General features: G+C 43.7%; 1 protein-coding gene across 1 annotated transcript in view; it reads left to right on the top strand.

The window, feature by feature from the left end:
• The first annotated feature begins 621 nt into the window (after positions 1–621).
• PDGFRB (platelet derived growth factor receptor beta) overlaps positions 622–19,906 on the top strand; it is an 86,694-nt gene continuing 67,409 nt past the window's right edge. The window contains exon 1 of the mRNA XM_066615000.1: positions 622–885. The gene's annotated coding sequence lies outside the window, so the exon portion shown is untranslated. The remainder of the gene's footprint in view (positions 886–19,906) is intronic.

Below are 19,906 nucleotides of genomic sequence, written 5' to 3'. Positions count from 1 at the left end.
TCTCGGTCAGCGCATGGAGATTCACAGTGGTATTCAGAAAGGGACGCCAAATCTTGCCTACTGTCAACCCTGCACGGGGGCAGGAAGGCCAAGGTGGGGATCCAGGGAGCTCGCACGCGCTGCGTCATCAGCGCGCTTTCAGGCCTGCCCAGCAAAAACCCTCGCGCTGCCCACTTGCTCGGGGCCGCCGCAGCCGGAGGCCTCAGCAGCCTCTCAATAGGAAGCCGCAGGCGCTGCGCTGCGCCACTCGGGCCCTTGCACGGCCGCTCCGCGACTGCGCGCAGCAAGCCAGGCACCAGGAGCGCTAAGGCGCCAAGCAGGTCCCGCCACGGCGTGGCCCCAGTGCAAGGCTCGCGCCTTCCTCCGAGGAGTGGGGGCGCGCAGTGCTGCCTCAGCCCACTCAGGAGCCAGTCCCGTCAGTGGGGCTTACTCCCGGCGAAGCGTGGCGGGGACGGGCCGTGGAGTCAGTGGCAGGCGCCCTCCCTCCCGTCATGAGTCAGCGGCTGGCGTGGGCAGCGGATTTGCTAAACATCCCCTCATATCCTGGGAAAGGGGAGGAGGGAGGCCGGGCGCCTTCACACGCCCCGCCAGCCCAGTCTCCAAGCGCACGGCCAGCCCCTGGCTCCCCTCGCCCTCCCCGGCCGGGGCGGAGGGGTTTGTTGTGTCTGCCCGCTGGAGCCGCTTCCTCAGCGAGCCTCCCTGCCCCTCCCCTCCCAACCAGACCGGACCCCCAAGCAGCAGCCAAGCAGGCAGGGAGGACGAGAGCGAGCGCGCCTTGGGTGCTGGCGACGAATCCGGAGGGTCGTCCCGCGCGCTAGGGAGGCACCAGCAAGGCAGCGGGCGTGCTGGACAGCGGGGACCCCCCTCCCTGCAGAGCCGAGGCAGGTAAGCGAGCTGCCGGCCCCCTCCGGCTCTCCTCAGCCCGCCTCCTCTTGGCTTCTCCGGGCTGCACGCAAACTGAACAAACCCAGATGCGCCTCTTTCATGCCCCTTCGCCAAAGGCCGAGCCTCGCCAGTTTCCTTTGCAGGCTCCCGGGCGCCGCGCACCGGCACCCCTTCCAGGCTGTCCGCGGGCACTTGCAAAAGAACCGGGGGAAGCCCAGCAGCCACGGGGAGCAGTGGAGAGCCTCCAGCTGGCCTCAGTCAGCATCCCTGCAGGCTCCAACGGAGAGGGCAGCTTGGTGCTCCTTGCGAGGGCTGGTAACAAGGGTGACTCTGCCCTCCTTGCGCTGCTTTGTTGTACCAGGCAAAAGAGATGAAGTGGTCTCAGTGGACCTGCTGGTAAAGGAGAAGGTCTGTCGTTGCTTCTTCAAAAGAGCTTAACAGAACTTGAAATAACCAAAAGAGATTGCTATCATAGCATACCCAGTGTTTCTCAAACTGTGGGTCGCGAGCCAGTTTCAGGTGGGTCCCCGTTCATTTCAATATTTTTAATAGACTTGATGCTACCCTGGTACATGACTATGTTCGGTGAAATGCGACAGATCTGTACTTTGCACAGGCTACTGTGTATAAGCTTTTAACAATGATAGTCAATGGGACTTACTCCTGGGTAAGTGTGGGTAGGATTGCAGCCTAGGATTGTTAAAAATTTTCCTGCTGGATGATGTCACTTCTGGTGGGTCCTGACAGATTCTCATTCTAAAAAGTGGGTCCTGGTGCTAAAAGTTTGAGAACTATTGGCTCTATTCTGCTTGGAGCATCTTTGCAGACAGTCTCTGGTAATTGCAAGTGACTAGGAAGCTGTCTTGCACAGGACAATATGAACTTGCAGAAATACTTCTCAAGATATAAGATGCACCATAAGATACTGTGAAATAAATGGCATCACTTCTTGTACTCCTTCTCTCTGAACCCAAAGAACACCAAGATGTGATGATGTAGCAGACTGATGTAACAGACTGGTTAAATGCATAAGCTACCAACCACAAATCCCCAGTACAGTTCTCAGTTCATGTTTGAACTCACTGGATGGTCTCTTTGGTAAACCCCTCTATGGCAACCCTGGACAATAATATGGCAGCAATAACACTGGGCTGGTGTGCAAGGTTGTTGTAATGATTTCTGAGATGAAGTATATGGGTTGTGCCACCATTTCACATCTTCCTCGAAGTGTTCAAAGCCCATTTCAGTATTCTTGTTACTTAAAAGGAGGTCTGAACAAGATCTGACTATTTGTGGTCATGTATTTCTATGTATTTTACCATCACATGTCTCCTTTGTCCTTTTCATTTCTTTAAAGATAAAACATTGTCCAGTCCTGTTGCAAAGAGCTTGTATTTCTTTTTGATTTGATAAAGTTTGCTGTCTTCACAGTTGGTAAATCAAAAACCTGATTTTTATTGAGCTTCAGTAGATTGACTGATGATTTGCCATTATGATCTTGATAGATGTTTAGTGTTATTTGAGATGGAGAACTTGTGATCCTTACAAGAAAGAAAATCTCCACTTTGTGATGTTATGGTTTCCTTATGATGTTATTGGCATGAATATGTCATTCTCCGCTTTCAAAGAAAAAGAGAGAAAAGGCAGATATACTAAAGAGTCTTACTGAGCTGTAGAATTTAAAGTTGTATATGTGTGCCATCTATCTTTTATTGTCCTTACTGTCAGAAACTCTGGAGAACTGCTGCCAGCCTGTGTTGACAACACTGCCCTAGGTGGACAAATGATCAGATCGATATACAGCAGCTTCCGGTTTGTCAGTGAATTGATTGGAAGGGAAGTGGTTACTATCAGAAGACTTCAGAGCTGCAGTGATGGATACAAACAGAGTATGGCAACTCTGGGGGAGTCCTAATGAGAACTAGACCAAATTCAGAAACCTGGCTGCTGAGTTCCTACATCTCTAGAACAGCAATTTTCAACCTTTTTCATGTCACAGCACATTGACAAGGTGCTAAAATATCAGGTTTTTTTAAATCATTGACAAGGCACACCATGCTATTGGTAGGGGGCACAAAACCCTCAATTACCCCACTAATAAATGACTCTCCCCAAATTCCCATGACACACCTGTGAACTATCCACAGCAAACCAGTGTGCCACGGCACAGTGGCTGAAAATCACTGATCTAGAGGCAGAGTGGAAGGGAAGCTTGAGCCTATTGAGAAGCTCAGATAGTAGCAGGAGGAACAGGACAAGCTTAAGGGATGTTTACAATTTATTTTGCACTGTAAAGGTTTATTTTTCACTTATGGACCTTTTCCCATAATGGCTGGTGAAAGCCAGCTGAAATAAATTTAGGGAATTTTTAGCCAAGATAGTGAATACCTTCCTGGAAGAAAACTGTCTCCTTAAATGATACACCTCAGTTAGGGCCCAGTCTTATCTAACTTTCCAGCACTGATGTAGCTGCAATACAGCCCCAAGGTAAGGGAACAAGCATTCTCTTACCTTGAGGAGGCTTCCATGATTGCCCTCCCATAATTGGATGTGGCACACACCCCATTGGCATGGCTGCATGAGCACTAGAAAGTTGGATAGAATTGGACCCTTATGCCTTAAAAAGCTATCTTTATATGAGTAGTATACAGATGACACCTGGTTCTGTTTCTGTGATCAAACATCCAGGAGTGTCTGCCTCTGCTTCAGGATTGTGGTTGGAGGAATGAGGCCAAACAGATTGAAGCTGAAGTCAGAATAGTGTGGAGGCATCAGTGATCCCATGAATAGGCTGGTTCCCCTGTAACTGATTGTGATATCTGTATCTAAACTGGTGTAGAACCTTGGAGTACTTTTGGACCTCACACTGCTCTTTGATAGACAGGCATTTGTGGTGTGGGGTGCTTGTTTCCAACTGTATTTCGTATGTAGGATCTGCTTTTTGGGATCTTGGTATACTGATGCTCTTGTAACCACCAAGCTTGACAACTGTAATGCATTCTGTGTGGGAATGCCCTTAAAGATTACCCAGCTAGCTTCAGCTAGTGAAAAATGCAACTGGCTGTCATAAGAACATAAGAACAGCCCCACTGGATCAGGCCATAGGCCCATCTAGTCCAGCTTCCTGTATCTCACAGCGGCCCACCAAATGCCCCAGGGAGCACACCAGATAACAAGAGACCTCATCCTGGTGCCCTCCCTTGCATCTGGCATTCTGACATAACCCATTTCTAAAATCAGGAGGTTGCGCATACACATCATGGCTTGTACCCCGTAATGGATTTTTCCTCCAGAAACTTGTCCAATGTCATGGGGTTGGGCAAGTGGCCTTTTCCTTTAAGAGAGATTTTTATCTCTAGAAGAGAAATAAGTATTTCACATTAACACTCCCATCCTAAGCATGTTCTTTTTTTGAAGTTCGATTATCTGTGATGCAACTAACTTTCAAGTAAGTTCAATTAGGATTACAATTTTATTTAAATCTGTTTAAATTTCCAGTTTATGATTCAGCAGTGAGTCCAGCAATGGGGTGCAATCAGTGCACTTCAGTGGCTAACTTCCACTTCCTGTTTATAGTTTCATCAAGCATTGGGGCTGCCAGCAGCCTCCTCGCATAGTGTCATAAGCTCAAATGCTTATAGCGACCTGTTAAACAAGAAAACTTTGTGCCTATAGGCTTTTAAACAATGTTAATGGCTGTGGCAAGGGGGGCACCATTAATACAGTTGTGTTGTTGTTGTTGTTGTTGTTATTAACAGTATTTATATACCGCTTTTCAGCTAAAAGTTCACAAAGCGGTTTACAGAGAAAAATCAAATAACTAAATGGCTCCCTGTCCCAAAAGGGCTCACAATCTTAAAAGATGCAAAAGAACACCAGCAGACAGCCATTCGAACAGACAGTGCTGGGGTGAGGTAGGCCAGTTACTCTCCCCCTGCTAAAAAAAAGGAGCACCCACTTGAAAAAGTGCCTCTTACCCAATTAGCAGGGGTCAACAGTGTTCTGTAGCTGTGGCTTCCATTTCGTTGGGGTGGGGGTGTTTGTGGAACAGATCCCTCACAGATATAGGGATGTGCCTGTATTTCCATATAATCCTCTATGAAATGTTGTCATTTCATTTCTGTTATGTTAAAGACCCAACAATCCTTAATGTTACAATGTGGACAGATTTGGGTTGCACAAGAGTTCTTCAAAAAAGCCTAACCTTCTCTTTCACTGTTGTATTAGGGAGTCTACACTCAGGATCACTTGATATGGATTAGCTAACACCCTTCAAACACCTTTTGATAGCTATCTTTCTGCATCATGTATAGTCAGTTACAGAATCTAGAAAGGTCATGAACCAGGCTTCTGTCTCTGTATCCCTTCTGTATTGTGAATAAGTGTCTTGCTCAGGAATAAAATGTACATCTTACTCAAGTTACACATGCTATACTCCATGCTGTGTTAGTACCTTTGTATACCCTATGAACAGATGATCACTGGTGTTGGAAATGATCACCAGTTTTGAGTACAGGGCAGATGGGACAGGACTGATTCTACCATCCGTTTCATGTTTCAAGAATGATAGTTGCTGACAGTGTCAAGCATATGTTCAGAAGGAAGAGTCTTGCATGCTATGTATATGTTGACTGGTAGCAGGTCACCAGGGTTTCAGGTGGGGTCTTTCCCATCCTCACTTAAAGACATTAGTGATATGCTGACATTCTGACTTGGTAGATGTGGTGTCATTCATTTCAAAAGTGTTTATCCCACTTTTCTGACAAAATACTCTGTTTACATCTTAAGATGTAGTTGAAATGGAATAAACAAAAAGTCCACAGTTGAGAATGTGTCATCGGTGGCATGAAAGACAAGATGCTGTGTCAGCAGAAGCAATACTAGTGCTGGCCATGGTTGTGGTGGTAGTAGCAACAATGAGACAGAAAACAGCACACATACTGAGAGACGCAAACATATTGTGAGAAAATGATATGATGTCAAGTGAACATACAGCTGAGAATGCAATACAAAAAGAACTTTTTAACTTTTTTCCTAGGGTAAAAGGTTTAGACTGCAGTCCTAGACACACAGCTCAATGCTTTGCTGGCTAATGCCAGTGGAATGGGCATGCACATGGTTGCAAACATGCCATAAAGCACATTGTGGCTGCACTGAGGCCAGTGCTGCCGTTGGAGAGGCCTACACCAGCAGGTCTCCTCCGGCACTGGAGCTGTGCTTGCTGACTGAGGTAAGTGAACCATTGGATGGTGGGGAGGCAGGGGGAGGGCAGAATGGGGGTAGGGAGGAGGTGTAACTGGACAGGGGGAGGGCTGCCTGGGGGGTGGTTCAGGCCCAGGAGGGGGCAGGGACTGCAGCAGCAACAGGGGCAGCCACCACATCCTCTCCCCTCTCCTGGACCTCAAAGCCCTAAATGGGTCTCCTCAGTTCTGTGCCAGCTAAATAGCTGGTGCAGACCTGGGTAGATCCATACAACCTGCCTGGGCCTGACATGGGGTAAGGGAACCGGCTGCCTGGGCCTGACATGGGGTCTTACTTCAAGGAGACCTCCAATTGCCTCCTTGGCTCCAAAGGATACAGTGCCAGTCATTTCAGTGCCACTGTACTGCGAAGCCTCCATAGGTTTGGACTGTTACTTAGGAACAAGGGTCATTGAACAGATTAGGGCTTACTTCTGAGAAGATATGCACAAGACTGCACTGTAAGGCTTTAAAAACTGAAATTCGGAATATTTCACTTAGCTCTGAAGTATTCCAAAACTTTCTGATCTCTCAATCCCAGTGAAAATAGAAATCAGCAAATATTTAGTACATCTCTAGTTTAAGCAGTTGTTAAAAAAATCTGTTCCCATGCATACTTGTGGATGAAGTAGAAATCCTAATCCCCGTTAAAGTGAATACAAAATCTAAGATGGTAGTAATTATGTTCTAATGCTTTGTATTAATTAAAATGGTGTGTGGTGTAGGACTGTTAGCCTTTCATCGAAGGGCAGGTTCACACAGTGAACTTTCCTTTCATACCTGAGAAGTTCTAACTCAAACATCCATGTGCTCATGGAGAAATGTAACATAGGAACTGAGCTGATCACCAATACGGCCAGCAGCAATTTTTGTGGATGCACTGTACTCTGCTATCATGACCGTAGGAATTGCTGCTGGCTGTACAGTATATGTGACTGGACAGTTCACACATTACTTTTCTGTAATGTGAAAAGAGACTGTTCTCTTCTCAGCCATTGGTTTCCTAGTTTCCCAAATGAATATGAGCTCCATTGACTTATCCTCCCCCACCCCCATTTCAATGTGAAAGGGAACAAGTCTTCTGATTTTATGGCTCCCCAACCACTGGTGATGTTGTTTTTCTCAGGTTCACAAAACAGCCAAACTTATCTGTGACTCTGTGATCTGGGAATTGTGGTTTTTCTCCTGTAGCTGTACTACAGTATCTGAGAATGTTCTCATTGATTTTAAATGATGCAGGCTTTGTTCTTACTTTGGGATTGTTCTGGGCTGGCTTGTCCCAGCACATAAGTGTAAGGCAGAGCTTGGAGCCAAATACTCTGGGAGTTTGTTTTGTTTAAACAAAGAACAAAAAGAAAAAAAAATCCCAAGGAGAAAATCTTTGAGGGGGAACGTATGAAGTCTGTATTGTTTCCTGAGATGCTGAAACAGCAATTGGGAGTCCTTTCTGAACTGATAGGCAGATAGGGCATTTTGTGCACAATTAGTTTGGAGTAAACCCCCTTGAACATAGTGGGATTTACTTCTGAGTAAAAATGTGTAGGATTTCACTGAAAGCATCAAAACTTGCTGGTCTATTCTGAATGCTTCTTTTTTTCACATGGACATTATCATTTCTGACCTGCACACTTCATGCAACCACTAATGCCACTTACAAAATCTACTTCCCTCCCCAAAGTGACTTCTTATGCAGTGCAAGAAGCACTGTCTTAGTGTGAAAAGTGAAGTCCTTGCCTGTGTACATCAGGATTTGGACCCAAACTATTGCTTGCATGTTCAGTCTGAGGCAGTGTTGCTGAAAGGAGTTGGTGGTAGCTTGTCCCTTGCTTTTAACATCAGAAAATATCATTTGTGAAAGGATTTAATCTAACATTCCTTTCTTTTCCTACTTCATGCATGGTAAGAACAGTTGCAGCTAGCAGCACAGTCTTAACACCAGTTGCTCTAAATGCCCCCCTCCCCAAGAGGTACATAGCTCTCCCCCTTGTTGTTGGTGTTTAGAAGGGGATACAAGGCATATATTTTTCACCTGGCCTTCAGTCTGGCTGGCTAGCCTGATAGCTTCTTTGCTGGTTCACTGCTTTATCTTCAGATGTGTATTGTACTTTAACAGTTCAGATATGTATTGTGCTTTAAGTGGTCTAGCATTTTTTTGCAAGCATGTTTTAAATCAGGGGTGCCCAAACCCTGGTCTGGGGGCCATTTGTGGCCCTTGGGGACCCCCAATCCAGCCCTTGGGGAGCCCCCAGTGACCAACGAGCCGCTGGCCTGCCAGAGACTTGCTGGAGCCCACGAGGGTTGACTGTATGATCTCTCGTGCAAGCTGTGGGCCAAGGACTCCCTCCACTGCCTTCACATCTGTAAAGCAGCAGTGACAACAAAGGAAGGGCTGACCTTGCTTTGCAAAAGGCCTTTTATAGGCCTTGAGCTATCGCAAGACCTGAAGGTCTTGCAGTACCTCATGCTTTGAGGTACTGCAAGACCTTCAGGACTGCCTCTGAATAGTTTGTCTCCATGTGTTTTGTACTTTTTCCTGGGCAGAAGGTGTGTGATCAGGAGTTATTTTTACCCCTGCCTTTTCTGTTTTTATTACAGTTCTTATGTGTGTTATAAATAAGCTTAGTAAAATCCATTCATTCATATAAGTTCCTTCTCTAACGTATTTATTTATGTAAATTTTAAATGTAAATTAATTCTTTCAGGTCCTCAGGCAAAAAGTTTGGACACAAATAAACAATCTATATAGATAGGTGGCTATCTTAACTGGAGATTTTCATTATCAACAAAAATCCGACAACAGAAGCAGCATTTTGAGGTACCAGCTACATTCAAGAATCTGCCTAATGTGCAAAATGGAGAATCTGTTTGGAAAATTAGTTCTGCTTTTGGGTTCTATGGGCTTTGCAATCCAATACACAGTTTCCTGGGAGCAAGCCCAACTGAGCCCATGGAACTTACTTCTGAGTAGACATGCATAGGATTGTGCTGTAAGGCTATTGGCATGAAGATGGAAATTGAATGTACCTTCTTTTGTCCATCATGTTATCTCTGCAAATTCCTTAATATGAGTCTCTTTCCTTTAATTCTAGTGGAAAACAAATGCTTCCATTCTGTGTTGGTAATAAATAATGCAAGCTATACATTTCATAACATTTGTTTGCTTTGCATGTATTTTTTTGAATAGAGAATCTCTGGGTGTATTTTTTCCCCCCAAAATTCATAGTATTTTGGCAAAGTATGGATGGTGAGGGCAAAACCTCAAAAATAAGCCTATTGAACTTGGAAACAGTAGAGACAATGGAACAAAGATTGTTTCTTACCCATATACAATATATGTGAACCACTGCGTACTATTTAAAAATGCTTTGAACCACTGTGTACTATTTTTCTCCACATTTGAATTGTAAATTAATGATAGAATGCAGAAGAGAAATCTTGCCAATTACATTTACAATTATTTAAGCCAAAGTGAATTTAAATCTCATATCCTAAGAAGTAAACGTAGGAATTAGGAGCCACCAAGACACTGGAAGTCCTGATCAAGATTGCCTTTTGTTTTTGAACATTCAGCAGATGCTCATTTCCTCATTTACCAACTTGTCATCATAACCATTGAGAATTAGAAGCACAAAGCATGAGATTCTGAGACAGACAAAACTGCACCAGAATCTGGATTTTTCAGGCAGCACACACTGAATGCAGATAGCCTTCTCCTCAAGATTCAGTGTACTATATTACTTGACCACTTCTGGATGCATGCAGGTAGATAAGGGGTTGATATTCTTGAGTAATACTTTTGGAGAATGAACTTGTTAGTCATGAGTAATGGGGTGATGAATTTGAACAGATCAGTAGAAGAGACCATAAACCCCAAGATCCTATAAAAACAAAATATTGTATTAGGAGAGGTTGCATCAAGATCAGAGATTTGGATCTCTAGGAATTGAAGAGTTAATGCCTTAATGTTGCTTCCCAGAAGGTAGTCCTGGAATAGGGAAATGATTCTGGAATGGAATAGGTACTAGCTATTTCCTGATCCTTGTAACACTTCACAGTGCCACCTCTTCCATGCTTGGATAAGCCTTTCTTGTGTCTACTTATTTAGTGGGAAAATACAGCCAGAAGACAAATCAGTCAATCTAACCATGCTGTTTGTGCAGGGCTACTTCTTTGAGCACCACCTTCATTTTCTCAGCGAATGTAGCACTTTAAGGATCTGTGACTGAATTCTTAATGCTACGGAGACTCAGTAATTGGCACCAATTAAATTGCTACATTCATGTTTGAATTGCTTAAACTGGCAAGACACACTGTCTTATTTATACTGAAAGTATGTTTGCTTGTGGTTTGCTGTGAATCAGAGCCAGGAGAAACTACCAAACCATCTTGAGTCTCTTTCTCTAAAGGCACATTCTCCCCTTGCAAACTGGATGCCACCTCAGTTTGGATGGATTGATTTATTTTTGCCCTGGACAAGCTGTAGAATAGAAGTTCTGCTTGTCTGAGACTTGGAGCGCGCACCGTCCCCTTTCCCAAAGAACTGCAGATTTTTCTTTTCCAGCCTTGGGAACTTTCCAAGACATAGTTGCAGCTAGTAGAAGAATTTTTCAAGCTAGGGAAATCAGGGCATTAACTCTTCAGTCTCCAGAGATCCAAATCTCAGATCTTGATTCAAATTCTGCAGTTACACTAGTGATAATTAGCAAAAGTGAATTTTTAAAGTTGAGAAGGAAAGGAAAACTTGAGATCCGATTTGCAGTAGTCAGAATATGTTCTAAGTAAGCAGTGAAATTTAAAACTGGGGTTTCCTTTTGTAAAGATGCTGGATCAAACTAGCAATGACTTATATGGTGTATGTTGTACAGGTTGATAGGGTGGAAATTTCAGTATTCTACTGTTTTCTAGTTTCCTTACTGAGGCAATTAAGAGAAGCATGTTGCATGATGGCAAATGACAAGTTGTTAGACTGCTAGCCTCATGCTAGAGGACACAATGACACAGCTGAGTATCTACATTAACTCAGCAGTAATGAACCTGTCTTTCGCCCTGCCCCAGGGCAAAGGTCTGCGATGCCACCCCTCCCACGATGCCGCCATCCCCCCCCCCGCTTACTGAGAGCTATGGAGCCTCACGTGACACCAGGACCACCTGAGAAAGTTCTGAAGCTTCCCCACTTTCTTAAATAGTATGGAAAACCAGAAGTACTGCTTAAGATTGCGTTAAAAGCCTCAGAAGATTTCCCGTGTGGTCTAGAGCGCCATGTAGACTCAGCACTTGGGACATTTGCCCCCCAGCCCCCCCTTCAGGCCTACCACTCAGGGCCAGTCTTAGGGCAGTTTCCATGGCTGCTTGGTGAGTGGAGGGTCCTGTACAAGTGCCCTGCATTGGGCCCTGCTGGTCCTGAGGCCGGCCCTGCATCCTCTAGTAAAAAGAATATTTTTCAGATTTAAAGGATGTACCTTCTGACTGATCATTCTCTCTGGTTCATTTTTTGTTATCTTCTAGTAATTCATCTCGTTTTCTATTTCTGGGTGTTCTTCTGCTGTGATTTTTCTACTGTCTGCCAGTTTGAGTTCCATTTTGGCTGGAACCTGAGATCATATTGTAGATTCTCCCATGATACCCTCCATGCATGAAGGAATTGGCATTCACAACAGCTCTTTTATTTATTTATTTATTTATTTATTTAGAATTAACACACACAGACATACAAACATATAACATACATTTAGGAGTGCTAAATACCATATACCATTACTCATTAATCATACTATATCTCCTAATCTACTACTCATCTACTTCTGCCTCTTATTAGTTTATCCATTTATTTATATAATATATACTAAATTTTCCCTAATGCCCTGTATTATATTTTCTAAATTTTCACTTTCTATCAAACATAAACTTACTCCAATTACTCATTAATATTAAAACAAAATAATCTAATTACCAAAATATAGCATATAAAACAATTCTACCATCTACTTCTAACTCTTCTACTCATTTGTAAATATTTCTTATATCAAATATAATAGATTTTTCCTAATTCCCTATATCTTTTCTAAATATTCACTTTTTATCATCTCAACTAGTTCAATTACTCATTAATATTAAATAATAATAATCTAATTTCCAAATTATAATAAAACCAACCATTTCTTATAATATGTTCTTTACCATTCACCAATCTAATTCTCCAATCTGATTACATTTTTTTCTTTAACATAATAACCACCTATAAAACAATTCATCCACACGCTAACATTTCCCGCTGTTTTTTGTAATTAATTCTAATTCATATATATCAATTTCTTATATATTTATTTTTTAAGTAAATTTAAACCAGTTATTAACTAAATAAAATCCTCCAATTTTCTTTAACCCTCAGGTTAACCCTCAGGTTTCTTTTTCTTTCTTTCCATTTTTTCTCCTGTACAGAATCCAAATAATAATAAAAGATAAATTAATAATTTATCTCCATAACAGAATCCAATAAGCCCACACTTTCCTGTGTAAGGTATGTTCATTTTTTAATTAACTGGGATATGTTTTCTTCTTGTTGTTCCAACAAATTTTGTATTTTGTGCACCCATGTTACTCTGTCCATCTTCTCTGTTTCAATCTCCATCAGCATCCCCTCTAGACCCTGTTGATTTTCCACTCTTCTAATTTCTGTATCTACTCTTCTGATGATGATTTCATCCCTCACCATAATCTTTTCTGCTTTCTTCTTCTGTTTATCTTCTGTTTTCTTCACATCTTCCAATTGCTCCTTGCACACATCTATCTGTTGAAAGAGAGTCTTTAAACTGGCTTGAATCTGCAAGGACCAACTCAACTGCTGTCTTCTTATTGTGAGCAATTTTTCCAAATTTTTGAGGATCATTTGAGTACAAATATCTGGGACAGGCTCCATCTTGCAATTTCTCTCTGATCCACAAGATGTCCACAGCATATTATTCTCCTTACTTCCACCACATGTTTTTTCAGTCAGGCATTTTTTGAATTTTTCTTACAGATAACAGTGTGATTAATGGAGAAAAACAAAACAAAAGAAACAGTCTCAAGGAGACAAAACTCTTTCAAGTCTAATAAAAATTATGTCCACAATTAATTCTGGATTTTAGTCCACACACCAAATTATATTTATAATTATATTTCACGACCGATTTATTCCACTACAAAGATAAAGAGCACTTTCAACATCCTTAAAAAATTTCTCATTAACACCTTCACTGTATCCAGGGCTTTTAGCCAAATCAGTCAATGAAAGCTGGGGACAATATTAACACATACTTATCTTAAATTTCCAACTTCAACTTTATGCTTCATGCTTTTTCTTCCATATGGTATCTTAGCACGGAGCCAGCAGCTTGATTGCAGACACTGCATCTCCCCCAATACTGTACCTGATGATTTGGTTTCCAAGAAGAAAGCCCCCCCCCCCAGGTCGGGCTTTCAGAGTCTCTGGTACCTGCATCGTGGAAAGATCTTATCTCTCCTGATAAAGATCTTCAGATCCTCTTCAGACCTGCAGTTTTTTGGGGGGGAAACAGACTGTCTCAGGAGCCCCTGGAGACATGTCTGTTCATCCACTGTTGGCTCCTCCTCCTCCCGGCATTCTCAACAGTTCTGAGCACCCCATGAAAGAGTAGCTGTTCAGCCTGAGCTAGTGTCCAAGCAGTCATACCTGAATTTCTTTTCTCTGTTTCTCTGAATGATCGCGTCTGTTTCTGTTGAGCGTATAGTTTGAGCATATAGGTAGCCAGGTATTTTTGTAAAACTCAAGCTGACTCCATATTGATATAATTATAGAGAGTGTTTCTATGTTTGAGGCAACATCTTCCCCACTTATGACTCAGTGCCAAACTTGATGAGACACAAAGTAACATTTATTTTTTCAAAAACCAAAAGCAACCTGGAGAGATTTCAAGTTTGTAAAGGAATGATGGGAGAGGAGCTGTGTAATCCTTTCTTCTCCAACCATTTTTTCATTTAAAATTGCCTCCAAAGCTATGGAGTGGGGGAAGGGAGATACAGGAACTACCTTTGTCTCCTATGAGTTTGATTCCAGCTTCCTGCAGAGCCCAGCAGAAAGCTTTCTGCTTGATATTTCTCAAAAAAGCTGGAATTTCTTTGTGTGTCTGTGGCTAATGGTATGCCAGGTCTGGAATGAGTAAGTCTTGGCTTGTTTTCTTCTTTTCGGTCTTGTGGCTTTGATATCCTTGAGAGATGGTGAGGCTTATGGAACACAGAATGTTCTCTGTGCAGTGCCTGCTGTTACTAGAGAGAATCAAGGCTTAAGGAGGACAGGGCTGCTCCCAAGCTCCCATTGCAGCAGCTTGTGCTTTCCAGTATAGTTGGCAACCTTCAGTCTCGAAAGACTATGGTATTGCACTCTGAATGGTGGTTCTGGAACAGCATCTAGTGTGGCTGAAAAGGCCGATTCGGGAGTGACAATCCCTTCCACACTGGGAGCAAATGCAGTCTGTCCCTGGTCTGTCTCCCTGGCTGTGGGCCTTCCTTCTTTGCCTCTTTGCCTCAGTCTGTTGGCCAAGTGTCTCTTCAAACTGGAAAAGGCCATGCTGCACAGCCTGCCTCCAAGCGGGACGCTCAGAGGCCAAGGTTTCCCATCTGTTGAGGTCCAGTCCTAAGGCCTTCAGATCCCTCTTGCAGATATCCTTGTATCGCAGCTGTGGTCTACCTGTAGGGCGCTTTCCCTGCACAAGTTCTCCATAGAGGAGATCCTTTGGGATCCGGCCATCGTCTGTTCTCACGACATGACCAAGCCAACGCAGGCATCTCTGTTTCAGCAGTGTATACATGCTAGGGATTCCAGCTCATTCCAGGACTGTGTTATTTGGAACTTTGTCCTGCCAGGTAATACCGAGGATGCGTTGGAGGCAGCACATGTGGAAAGCGTTCAGCTTCCTCTCCTGTCGTGTGCAAAGTCCATGACTCACTGCAGTACAGAAGTGTACTCAAGCGTATGCAAGCTCTGTAGACCTGGATCTTGGTATGTTCTGTCAGCTTCTTGTTGGACCATACTCTCTTTGTGGTAGCTGCTTTACCAATGCGTTTGTTTAGTTTGGTATCCAGAGAAAGAGTGTCGGAGATTGTTGAGCCAAGGTACACAAGGTCATGGACAACCTCCAGTTCATGCGCAGAGATTGCAATGCAGGGAGGTGAGTCTGAACCATGAACACATCCTGAACCATGACCTGTGTTTTCTTCAGGCTGATTATCAGTCCAAAGTCTTGGCAGGCCTTGCTAAAACAATTAATGAGCTGCTGGAGAGCTTTGGCAGAGAGGGCGGTGACAGCTGCATCGTCGGCAAAGAGGAAGTCATGCAAACATTTCAGCTGGACTTTCCAGTATGCCATTTTAGAAAAGGGGTACTTGTTGAATCATTTTATTATCCTGGCCAGAGATATCCCCTGGCTTGCATGGTGAATATATTTTTCTAGAAAATCAGCTTTGGAAAGAAAATGTTGCAACTCCCTAATTCTAATGCTCTCCTTAAGAATACTGTTAGGGGCTCAAGCAGGCCAATTTCTTCTTTACCTTCTTTCTCTTTTTTTTTTCCAATTGGCACCTCAATTTTTTGTGGTTCCTGGAGGCCCTTCAGCGTGCTCAGTCAACATTATATTGAAGATTTGTTTTATACTCCTTTTCTTTTAATATACAAATGTATATACTTATTCACAAATAGGGAGCTTTGCAGATAGATGCTAGCTTTTGGGGAGAAAGGTGGCTTCAGCTTGCTTTTGAAGGAATATCAAGGCATTCAACTACTAACATCACTATTCATCCTTATCACAAACAGGAATAGAAAACTGCCTTATAGTAGTAGCATAATCTTGCTCAGTGAGATAATCTCCCACTGACTGGGAGGAGATCTCCACAGACTCAGATTGGGGTTTGTCCCGGCCTTATCTGAACAGGCTAGGTATGGAAGCTGGAACCTTGGGCATGCTATGGCCCCATCCCTCAGGGATGGATGGAAGCAAGTGACAAGGAGCAAGGCAGTAGGAAAAGGTTAAGCCATTTCTGCCCAACATGGCATATACACAACAGGAATCAAATGTGTATACCTGTGGGCTGGGCAGAAATGGGTTAAGCAAGGTCTGGGACTTCCAATCAGTTCCAAAATACATTGCAGAAACAACTTCAGGCTTTTTGTGTCCAAACTTGATAAGGATGAAGGTAACTAGTGATAGAGCTCATTAATTGGAGCCATGACTATATTGTAGTTTTTGGTGGCTGGTTCTCAGAATTCATCCTCACCAAAACTATGATAGTGAAAAACATCATATGATCAGGCATTGGACAGGATTTTTCAGTAATGTGAATACTATTAAATGTTTTAATAGTTCCTTAAAACTGTACGTCACCTAGTCCAACCCTCTGCTCAGTGGAGATGGCTACAGTATCCCTGACAGGTGCCCATTCCGCTTCTGCTTGAAAACCTCTAATGAGGAAGAGTCTACAAGTGCATGAGACAGACTCAGTTCCAGTGCTGCTCAACTCTTACCAATAAGAGATTCTTCCTCATGTCTAGACTATCTCTAATTGCCTGTTGTTTCAGTCTGCCCTGATCCAGCTTGGGAGGCTGGCTGGCTTCACAAGAGCTCCCTTCCCCAGCATGGCCCCCCCACCCCACTTGAACAGATGAGTAAAGGTACAATAGTAATTATCTCAAAAATGTTACTGTGTGTTTGTGTGTTGTGTGTAAGGCGGATAAATTTATTTTTCACATTTTAATACTGCCCTTCCTCAAAAGAGCCCAGGGCGGTGTACACAGCTGCTCCCCTCCTTTTGTCCTCACAACAACCCTGTGAGGTAGATGAGGCTGAGAGAAAGTGACTGGCCCAAGGTCACTCAGGAAGCTTCATGGCTAAGGGGAGACTTGAACCTGGATCTTCCAGGTCAAAGTCCAATTCCCAGACCACTACACCACCCTGGCTCTCAAGATATAAGGAATGTGGAAGTTAATGTCCTGGTGAAGTTACTGCATTTCTCACCCAGTAGGATAGAGGTAGAGCTGGAAATTGAACCCCAATGACCCAGCACCTCATCCTTTGCTCTATGTACCAAAGCATGTCTCTATAAGTGAAATAATTCTAGCCTATGTTCACCTGGCATATCCATGGATATAAGCTTACTGTACACATTTGTGGCTGTGCTTTTGTACCCAGTGGCACTGCCTCCAGCATCTCTACAGTTGGCTGAAAGTCTGCATAAAGCCTACACATGTGGATGTATAAGCAGGGTCTCTGATCTTACATACAGAGACTTCATGTAAACAGTTGTGTGAGTGTAGGCACAGTTGTATGCCCTGTTCGGTCTGTCAGCTGAATGTGGATGTAATCCTATTCCCTGCCCATTTCACAGATTCATATCCGCAAATATGTTGCAAGGGTACAACATCTGATAAATGATTCATCTAACACAGGGGTGCTCAATAGGTGGATCGCGATCTACCGATAGATTGCGAGGCAAAATGAGTAGATCTCGGAGCCCTGTCTCTCCAAACTGTTAATATGTCAGTTTCGTCTAGTGACTAGACGAAACTGACATATTTAGCTGACACTAAACTGACACTGAAACTGACACTTTAGCTGCTCTTCAGGCATGCAGCAACAAAACTGAATATACTCCAGCAGGGGCTCCATACATTAAAGGGGGTGTCTGTCAGACGCTTCCTTCCCCCCGGTAGATCTCTGGGCCTTGCTGGGTTTCAAAGTAGCTCTCGAGCCAAAAAAGTGTGAGCACCCCTGATCTAACATGAACCGTTTGGCATCCCCCCTTAATAGTACCTTCTGTAGCTACAGAACATGAACATTGTTAGATAAAATTCCTGATCAGCATTCCCAAAAAAGGCAAGCTGACTTTAGAATCTCTGCCCAAAGATCTTGTGAACAGGAATAAAGACAAGAAGCAGCTTATCCATTAAAGAGATGAGCAGTCTGCTTTTGCAGGGTTCTTGATCAGACAGAACCTTTCACTGTCAGTGTGTGTGTCCTGTGTAGATGTTATGCTGGGTGCACATGGAGGAAGGGTTGGGGCCAGTGGATGTGATTGCCCCTTCTCCTCTATGTGCAATCAGTAACCATAGTCATAATGTCTGCATAGTACTTCTGGTTAATGGTAACTGGGTCACCCTTAAGCCATTTCTGCCAAACCTTGCATATATGCACAGGGACCAAATGTGTACACCTGTGGGCCAGGTAAAAATGGGTTAACTAGGGTTTGAAAATCCACTTTTTACCCTGGATAAAATGGGAGGTTAGTTGGTATGCTTAGTGGTCTGTACGGATGTAAAGCTAAAGCATGATTAAGGCCAACAAGGAAAGAGAAATGAGAAAAATTCATCATGGAGAAGGGAAAAGGGAAGGCAGGGAAATGTTTGATTCTGAGACCAACTTCCAATTTGCAAGAAGCTAGTGTTGTGCCTGCAGTAGACCATAGTGCATGTCTGACACAAGCAAGAGTTTTTTTGGCAGCAGCTTAACAAATCTGTATTACACAGAAGGTTTCCAATTGGACTCAGGTTAGTAGAATTCATGTTGGAAAAATATATTAATTTGGGCTTCCTTATTCTGACCTTATAAAGCTGAATTTTAAGATCCTTTTTACCATCTGGAATTTGTTCCTAATCTTCTCTTCCTTAGCTATTCTTAATGATGGAAATTCAGATGGGTGGATTATTTTTTTCCTGAAGCTATCTCTTCTTGACTTTTAAATCAACTCCTTCCCTCCCACTCCCATCCAGTTTATCATTGGAGAATGGCTGCAGCTGGTCCATGCATGGAAGTTTGTCTGAATCTGTTTTTAGTTTAGTTTTCACCACAGTGGCAAAGCTAAAGTGATTGTAACTAAGGAAACATCACTCCTACACATCAGTAGCAGTTTCTGTCTCTCCCCACTTTTTTTGTTCTATCCTCCTATATTCTTTAACAAAACATTTTCCTTGTTAATAAAGGATGATGGAACATAGCCTCCTAACAGTGACAGATTTATTGGACAACCAAAGAATTACTCTATCTGCTTCCTTAAGTACAGCCTCCTTTCCACAAGCAGGTGAACCAATTTTTGTATCCAGTTCTGATTTTTTTTTATCTAACTCACTTCAACCGGATAGTCTTCTGTTCTGTTTATGATACAAGCCAAATCGGTGCTTCAGTTTGACCTGGGTGATCAATTTGCAGAAGCATGCTGATCCCCTTGTTGGATCACGCCCTATGCTCTAAGTCAGGGCTTTTCAAACTGGGGTGTCGCGATGCCCCAGCCTGCGGGCCCTGGCCCCTGCAGGGGCGGGGGCAGCCTGGAGGCAGGGAGGAGGCAGCGGCGCAACCCCCAGGATCACCGGGGGTGCAGGGAGCCCAGCGCAACCTGCAGCAGGGCTCCCCATCCACTTTCACTACTGCAGGGAGCCCTGCTGCAGGTCGCGCTGGGCTCCCCGCACCCCCGGGAGGTGTGTACGTGTACCCAAGCCCCTGCAGCCCCCCTGAGCAGTGTGATCTTGGGGATCGCGCTGCTGCCTTCCCCCGCCCCTGCTGCCTCCCCCCTCCGACCTGCGCAAGAACTTAGTGGCTCTCAAACTCTCCCAGAGTTCTCAGACTCCCAGAGAGTTTGAGAACCACTGCCGTAGGTGGTGGTCAGCATGGGCACTTTTGAGCATATCGTTCTCTACTGGGAAATTAAATCCAGCTCCCCCTTGCTATCAAAGCCATTCATATGACTTACCTGTTAGATTCAAATCAGTGGCACTACTGTAT

This window comes from Tiliqua scincoides, chromosome 2 (assembly GCF_035046505.1).
Source record: "Tiliqua scincoides isolate rTilSci1 chromosome 2, rTilSci1.hap2, whole genome shotgun sequence".
Taxonomy (NCBI): Eukaryota; Metazoa; Chordata; class Lepidosauria; order Squamata; family Scincidae; genus Tiliqua; species Tiliqua scincoides.
The sequence above is the reverse complement of the archived record's forward strand: the minus strand, read 5'-3'. Positions and strand labels throughout refer to the sequence as shown.